The 7,502-nt window shown below is 34.2% G+C and overlaps 1 non-coding gene across 1 annotated transcript; it reads right to left on the bottom strand.

Moving 5' to 3' along the window:
• Nucleotides 1-6,024: 6,024 nt before the first annotated feature.
• Nucleotides 6,025-6,131, bottom strand: LOC121231033 (small nucleolar RNA R71). The gene has a single exon (XR_005929102.1). It is a non-coding gene; the product is annotated as a small nucleolar RNA R71 (small nucleolar RNA).
• Nucleotides 6,132-7,502: the final 1,371 nt, after the last annotated feature.

The following is a 7,502-nucleotide window of genomic DNA, read 5'->3' as shown; positions in this document are numbered from 1 at the left end:
AAAATATAATGAGCGTATATCATCCTATATACATCAATGGTGGACAATACTGGTTGACAGACAGTATTGCGTGGAGATAATATTGCCTGGCAGACAATGTCTTCAGGCGGACAATATTGCCAGGCAGGCAGGATTCACAACTACTTCCCCAAAGTTAATATTTATGGAAGTTAATATTCTTTTGGAAAGAATATAAAATTTTAATACCTTCCATAATTTTCTCTAGAAGCAAAATGGAATTATTCCATTTTTATTATAGGTGGTAAATAAAAGGAATAAGATCTCTGATGATGTAAGGAAGGAAGCAAGAAAAATTCAAAAGGTTTAACAGCCAATTTTTAAATTCTCTCTGAAAAGGTTCGTAGAGTTTTGCTATTTGTGTTTGATTGGGTGGATTAAGTAGAGGCCGAGATGATTTGATTGCTGCTTTGAATCAACATTGTGAAGGAAATCAGATATTAAAGGTATACTTTTTACTCCTTTTCAACCTGATTTGTTCTTAATACATGGATCATTGGCTAGTAATTGTCAGAATATTTTTTTCGCTGCGCCCCGGGATGTACCAATGATCCAACATTGGTATCAAAGCTAATTGTATGATACAAATTCGAGATTAAATTTATTGGTTGATGCGATTGTATGAGATACATGTTGTTTCATCTGATTTACTTGATATGTTTTATGTATATATTATACATGTTATTTGTTTTATAAACTATGTATGTAATCTGTTTAAACATATGTGATAACCTATACCTCTCAGTCACTGATTAAGTGTTAATCATTGATTTTGATGCCAATTAGATCTAATACATTATTTGTTAATTGTTAACAAATTTGTCTTAGGGCAGTAGGGTTTTTGTTATTCAAAGTTAATAGCTAACTTGTTGGTAACATTCAAAAAAGGAACAAAAGTTGCTCAAGTAAGAATACTCATAGATCGAAAGTTTGAAAATATTCTCTTGATATAAATTTACAATCGGTGATGTTTTTTTTTCCTATAGAGATCTGAATGCATTTTCTAAAATTTCACCACGATTTGTCATTGACTGACCAGTGGCACTGCCGCCCAGTATCTGGGCAATAAGAACCTCGCAAAGGGCTTCGCCCATTAACCCCTTTGCGTAGGAGAAATTAATTGTAGGGACAATTTTGTAATTCACATTAACAATCAATTAAATAAATATATATCATATATTGTTTGCTATGATTGATATGTACAGTGTTTGAAATGCATAGTTATAGCCCGATAACCCATTTAAGTTATAATTTACAAAGATTGTAATTTTATAAATATGGTCTGCATGTTGTTTCTTTCTATATTTCTCTTGTATGTTCTCTTATCATCCTACTCCCTCGTATGTAAAATGATTTTTTATAAATATAAATTGTACAACTTGCTACAGACTAGAGAAGATGAAGATTGGGCTACTTATAGTGAGAAAGAAGCTTGTGAAGCAACTCACACCATTAGAATTCCTTTTGGTTCTCCCATTAGCTTAGGAGGGACCACCTTAGTTCTATAGGCTATAACTATTGCATTTATTTGGCGCTTTATATTATTCATGTTAGTGATACAATGGATGATATGCTAGCATGTATGTTATAGTATATTGATACAATCAACTTTAATAAATAAATAAAATGGATTAAAGTTGAACATTAATGGAGAGATGAATTTTATTTAAAACCCTCAATAAAATATTAAGTTAAGATTGCCTTCCAATATTTACCCTCATTAAAGCCTCAATCGATACAACATGGGTTCTACTAAAGCGAAGTACTTGTGTCTATCTTGGTTAAATGCAAAGAATAAGCAAGTCATATTTGCTGATTATAATATTGATTAATAACTTAACTAGGTTACTCTAATATGATTAGAAACCTAAAGGCAAGAATTTTGGATGATAATGAGATGATTGGAACAAGAGTTTTTAACTAAATAATGAGTTACAAGGGATGTAATTAGAAAGTGTTGCTTAACTAAATAAACATAATCTCGAGAGTAAAGCCAAAGCTGACTTAAGAAGAGGTGAAATATGTATCTTTGCCTATTAGAGAAAATTTAAAGAAAGGATTTTCTAAAATTAATATATGAGGGTTATTAATTTGGAATAAAATAGTAAGAGTATCATTTAATTTAAGTCCTTTTAATGTTTATAATAAACTTGGTAAATTTACTCATAAGCATATTTTATTATTGTGGATTTATTACGGTAAGTAACACAAACTCTTTATCATTACGATCTGTCCTTGAGAAAGACAAGGTGAACGGCTTGAACTTCCTTGACTGGTTCTATAACTTAAGGAGTGCCCTCAAATAAGAACGAAAATTACGTCATTGAAGAACTCGTTTCTAATGAACTAGCAGGTAATGCCTCTAAAGTTGACAATGATGCCTATAAGAAACATCTTGATAACATGTTAGACATAGAATGTCTAATGCTTGCTATTGTGACGCCTGAGCTTTAAAAGAAACATGAGGGTATGGTTGTCTAATATATGATCCAACACTTCAAAGAATTATATGAAGGGCAAGCATGTCAAGAGAGGTACCAAACCTCTAAAGCTCTGTTTCAATGCAAAATGGTGGAGGGAACTCATATGGGAAATCATGTTCTCAAGATGATAGGCTATATTGAAAGCCTCGAAAAACTAGGATTCCATCTAGGCGTGGAATTGACCATCGATGTCATCCTACAACCGTTGCCAAATAGTTTTAGCCAATTTGTCCTTAATTTTAACATAATGAAATTAATTAGACTTCACCACAGTTACTTAACATGTTATGAAATGCCGAAAGTAACATGAAAAGAGCTGGACCTAAGCCTATTTTGATGGTCTGTAAGAACAAGGGCAAGGGAAAGCTTACTGCTAAGGCAAAACTTAAGGACAATAGTAAGGCCAAACCCAACAAACGAAAGACTAAATTAAAACCTAAAGGAGGAATTGATAAGGAAGGAAAATGTTTCCATTGCGGTAAGACCAGACATTGGAAAAGGAATTGCCTTACCTATCTTAAAGAGGTCAAGAAGGCAAAGGAAAACAGAGCTTCCACTTCAGGTATTTATGTTATTGATGTTAATTTATCAACATCTATTTATTGGGTATTAGATATTGGTTGTGGTTCTTATATTTGTACCTCTGTATATGGACTTTAAAGGTGTAGGAACCTAGCTAAAGGAGGGAGATTTGTACCTCTGTGAGTTGGAAATGGAGCAAGAGTTGTTGCATTAGCTATAGGAACTTTTTTTATCATTGCCTAGTAGACTTAATTTATGTTTGGAGGATTGTTATTTTGTGCCCAGTTTGACTAGAAACATTATTTTAATTTCTTGTTTAGCAAAAATTGGTTTTGAGATAATTATTAAGAATAATTGTTGTTCATTTTATCTTGATAATGTTTTCTATTGTTCGACACAATTAATAAATGGCCTCTGTATTTTAGATTAAGATATGATCATTTATAATAGAAATACAAAAAGATCAAGAATAAATGACTCTAATCAAACTTATCTTTGGCATTATCTCTTGGGCCATATAAACGAGAAGTGCATATCAAACCTCCATAAAGATGGATTTTTGGATTCTTTTGTTTTTGAACAATTTGATATATATATATATGAGTCTTGTTTGTTGGAAAAAAATGAGTAAAACCCATTTTAATAGTAAAACCGAGTGAACTAGTGATTTTTTAGGCTTAATACATAGTGATTTGTTAGGCTAGGGGAGGTTTTTAGTACTTCATTACTTTCACTAATGGCTTTAGTAGATATGAGTATATTTACCTTATACCCTATAAATTTGAGGCCCTTGAAAAGTTTAAGGAATTTAAAAATGAAGTACAAAACCAATAAGGCAAAGGTATTAAGGCACTTCAATCAGATCGAGGAGGAATATACGTAAGCTTAGAGTTTGATGAGCTTTTAAAGGAATGTGAGATTGTCTCACAACTGAAAAATCGTAATTTATATATATTTTTACCTCATGCTTAACATGTTTTATGGATGATTTTCCCTTAGAGTTGGTGAATTCGATGCTCCTAATACCTTAATTTCATATGTTATACTTAGAAGAGCATAGGAGAGCAAAAGGAACGAGAAACGAGCCAAAAATGGAGAAAATAAGCCAAAATACAAATTCAACACGGCCTGGACCTCCTCACACGGGTGGACCACACGGCCGTGCCTATTTAACAGGCTCGAGCACGGATTGAAGTAATCGCACACGGGCGTGTCCCTGCCGAGCCCAAGTTGAGCCCAATTCGGAAAAGGCTAATTTCGAGGGTTTTTAGGCATTCCAAATCCTATAAATACACCCTAGAGGAGAAAGAAAAATGAGACATAGATAGGAAGGAAGGAATTACTCGAAGGAAGCCGATTGATCTATCTTAGAAGCTGGATTCATCCTCAAGACTGAAGATCTCCCTTCAATTTCCCTTCAAGAGTTTTGGTTTTCTTTATGTTTTGTATTCATTATTATTCTGAGATGTTTTCCTTTTTAGTAATGAACTAAATCCCCTAAATACCTAAGAGGGATGAAACCTAAGACGAATCTTGTTATTATTTTTTGAATTGTATGATAAATATTTAACTTGTTCTTAATTATGTGTTCTTAATTCTTGTTTTGATACCCCAGGATACTGATTCAAGATAAGCTCTTATTCAGAGGAGGAATAGACCCTATCTAAGAGTACATTTGTCATAATTAAGCGGAGTTGATTGCGCGCCTAGAGACAGGGTGACAAGATTTTACTGGATTAGAGTGAAACCTAATAAGGGGATCCATAGATCGAGTTAATGCAACCCTAGGGTGTTAATTAGAGAAAAGTCTCAATTATTCAATCTAGGGATTAGATGTTATTAGTCTTGAATAGGGATAATAACATAACTTAGGGATCTCTACGGAATAAGTTAAATGAATAAATCGTCCGATTCGGAGCCAGAATAACAAGTACAGTCTAGGTGGATTTTTCCTTGGGTATTATCTTAATTCAATCATTTTCAAAAAGTAATCCCCCAATTTCATTCTCTATGAATTCTTAGATTAGTTAATTAGTTAGTAAAAATAAAACCACCTTATTTTTAGGCTAGATAATAAAAAGATAGTCATTACTAGTACTTTTACTTCTTTTGGGTTCGACAATCCGGTCTTGCTAAAACTATACTGCTGTTCGATAGGTACACTTGCCTACATGACGATAATAGTTAGTTTCAAGAATGATTAATTATAAATTTATAAAACTTAGCACACAAAATCACGCGATCAAGTTTTTAGCGCCGTTGTCGGGGAATTAAGATATTAGGAACACTCAATTTTTATTACTTTAGCCATTTATTTTTCTTGCAAATTAATTTTATTTTATTTTTTATTATTTATTAATTTCCTTTTTCTTTCTCTTGGCAGGTTTTATAGTTTATGACTAGAAGAAACCCGTAAGGACCACTACTTTTTGACGAAGAAATCGATCGCACAGTTCGTAGAAACCAAAGAAAAACAAGGCGAAGCTTAAGATACACAGAGAACGAGCAAGAGGACGAGATTCAACCCTCAACCGAATAGATGGCTGAAAACCAAGACAATCAGCTAGCTTCTACAATTGCGGTTAATCAAAATCCTGCTCCACGCACTATGTATGATTATGCTAAACCTTCTTTAATAGGAACTGAATCAAGCATAGTTGGACCTGCTATAGCTACAAATACTTTTGAACTAAAACCTAACACTATTCAAATGATACAGCAATTTGTTCAGTTTGAAGGTTTGCAGGATGAGGATCCCAACGCTCATTTAGCAAATTTTTTGGAACTATGCGATACATTTAAAATTAATGGTATTTCTGATGATGCCATTCGTCTTCGATTATTCCCTTTTTCATTGAATATTCGTCTCCGGTTATTCCCTTTTTCATTGAGGAACAAAGCTAAACAATGGTTGAACTCGTTACCACGAGGGTCAATTACTATTTGGGAGCAAATGACCGAAAAATTTTTACTAAAATATTTTTTGCCGGCTAAAACGGCTAAATTACGTAATGATATCTCTTCGTTTGTACAGATGGACTTAGAAACTCTTTACGATGCATGGGAGAGATACAAAGACTTACTGAGAAGGTGCCTTCACCATGGGTTACCACTTTGGCTTCAGGTTCAAACATTTCATAATGGCCTTAATCCTTCGACTCGACAAATGGTTGACGCAGCTGCTGGCGGAACCATCAATAATAAAACACCTGAAGATGCTTATGAGTTTATAGAGGAGATGTCACTGAATAACTATCAGTGGCAAGTCATGAGGAGAAAGCCAACAAAAACTACCGGTGTTTATAACGTCGATTCAGTCACCATGCTTTCTAATCAGGTAAAACTCTTGAATAAGAAAATTGATGGTTTTATTAGTTCTTCACAAGTTCACCCAGTAACACAGTGCGAAGCAAGTGGAGGTGGATCAAGCAATTCGGAATACTAAACTTATGGCCACACATTGGATAACGAGTAGTTAAATTACATGGGTAATAATTCTCGATATCAAAACAATCCATATAGTAACACTTACAATACAGGTTGGAGGAACCACCCAAATTTCTCATGGGGAGGCCAAAGAAATCAGATACCACCTCCAGGCTACCAACAACCACCTTACCAATAGGAAAAGAAGCCGAACCTTGAAGAGATACTCTTGAAGTTTATATCGGTGTCAGAAACTTGTTTCCAGAATACCGAGATAGCACTTAAGAATCAACAAGCATCGATCCAAGGGCTCGAAACGCAGATAGGCCAGCTTTCGAAACTAATTTCCGAACGACCACAAGGTAGCTTGCCAAGTAATACTGAACCCAACCCAAGGGAACAGCTCAACGCGATTAGTGTTCAAGATGAAGAAGAATTCGTTGAGCATGAGCCAGAACCAAAGCAAGAAACTGTGGTGAGCAGAGATCAAGATGATGTAGGTCATAATAAAAACAAGTCAGTAAATGTCGAATATAAACCTCGTGTGTCATACCCCAATGCGATAAGGAAAGACCGCTCAGATGAACAATTTGGTAAATTCCTTAAAATTTTAAAAAAATTACAAATTAACTTACCGTTTATTGAAGCCCTATCGCAGATGCCAAATGCAATGAAATTTTTAAAGGAGCTTTTAGCAAATAAGTAGAAGTTGGACGAGGCATCGCATGTGGAGCTAAACGTAGTTTGCTCAGCTATTCTCCAGAATAAACTAACCAACAAACTTAAAGATCCAGGGAGTTTTACAATTCCTTGCTTAATTGGTAGTTTAGATGTTAATAATGCATTAGCTGATTTAGGGGCTAGTATTAACGTCATGCCCTACAAAATGCTCAACCAATTAGGTCTCGGGAAAACCAAACAGACTAGGATGACCATTCAATTAGCAGACAAGACTATAAGATTTCCTAGGGGTATTATTGAAGATGTGCTAGTTAAAATCGATAAATTCATATTTCCCGTTGACTTCATTGTTTTAGACATAGAGGAGGATAG

This window comes from Gossypium hirsutum, chromosome A06 (genome assembly GCF_007990345.1).
Source record: "Gossypium hirsutum isolate 1008001.06 chromosome A06, Gossypium_hirsutum_v2.1, whole genome shotgun sequence".
Lineage (NCBI taxonomy): Eukaryota > Viridiplantae > Streptophyta > Magnoliopsida > Malvales > Malvaceae > Gossypium > Gossypium hirsutum.
This window is presented reverse-complemented; position numbering and strand designations above follow the sequence as displayed.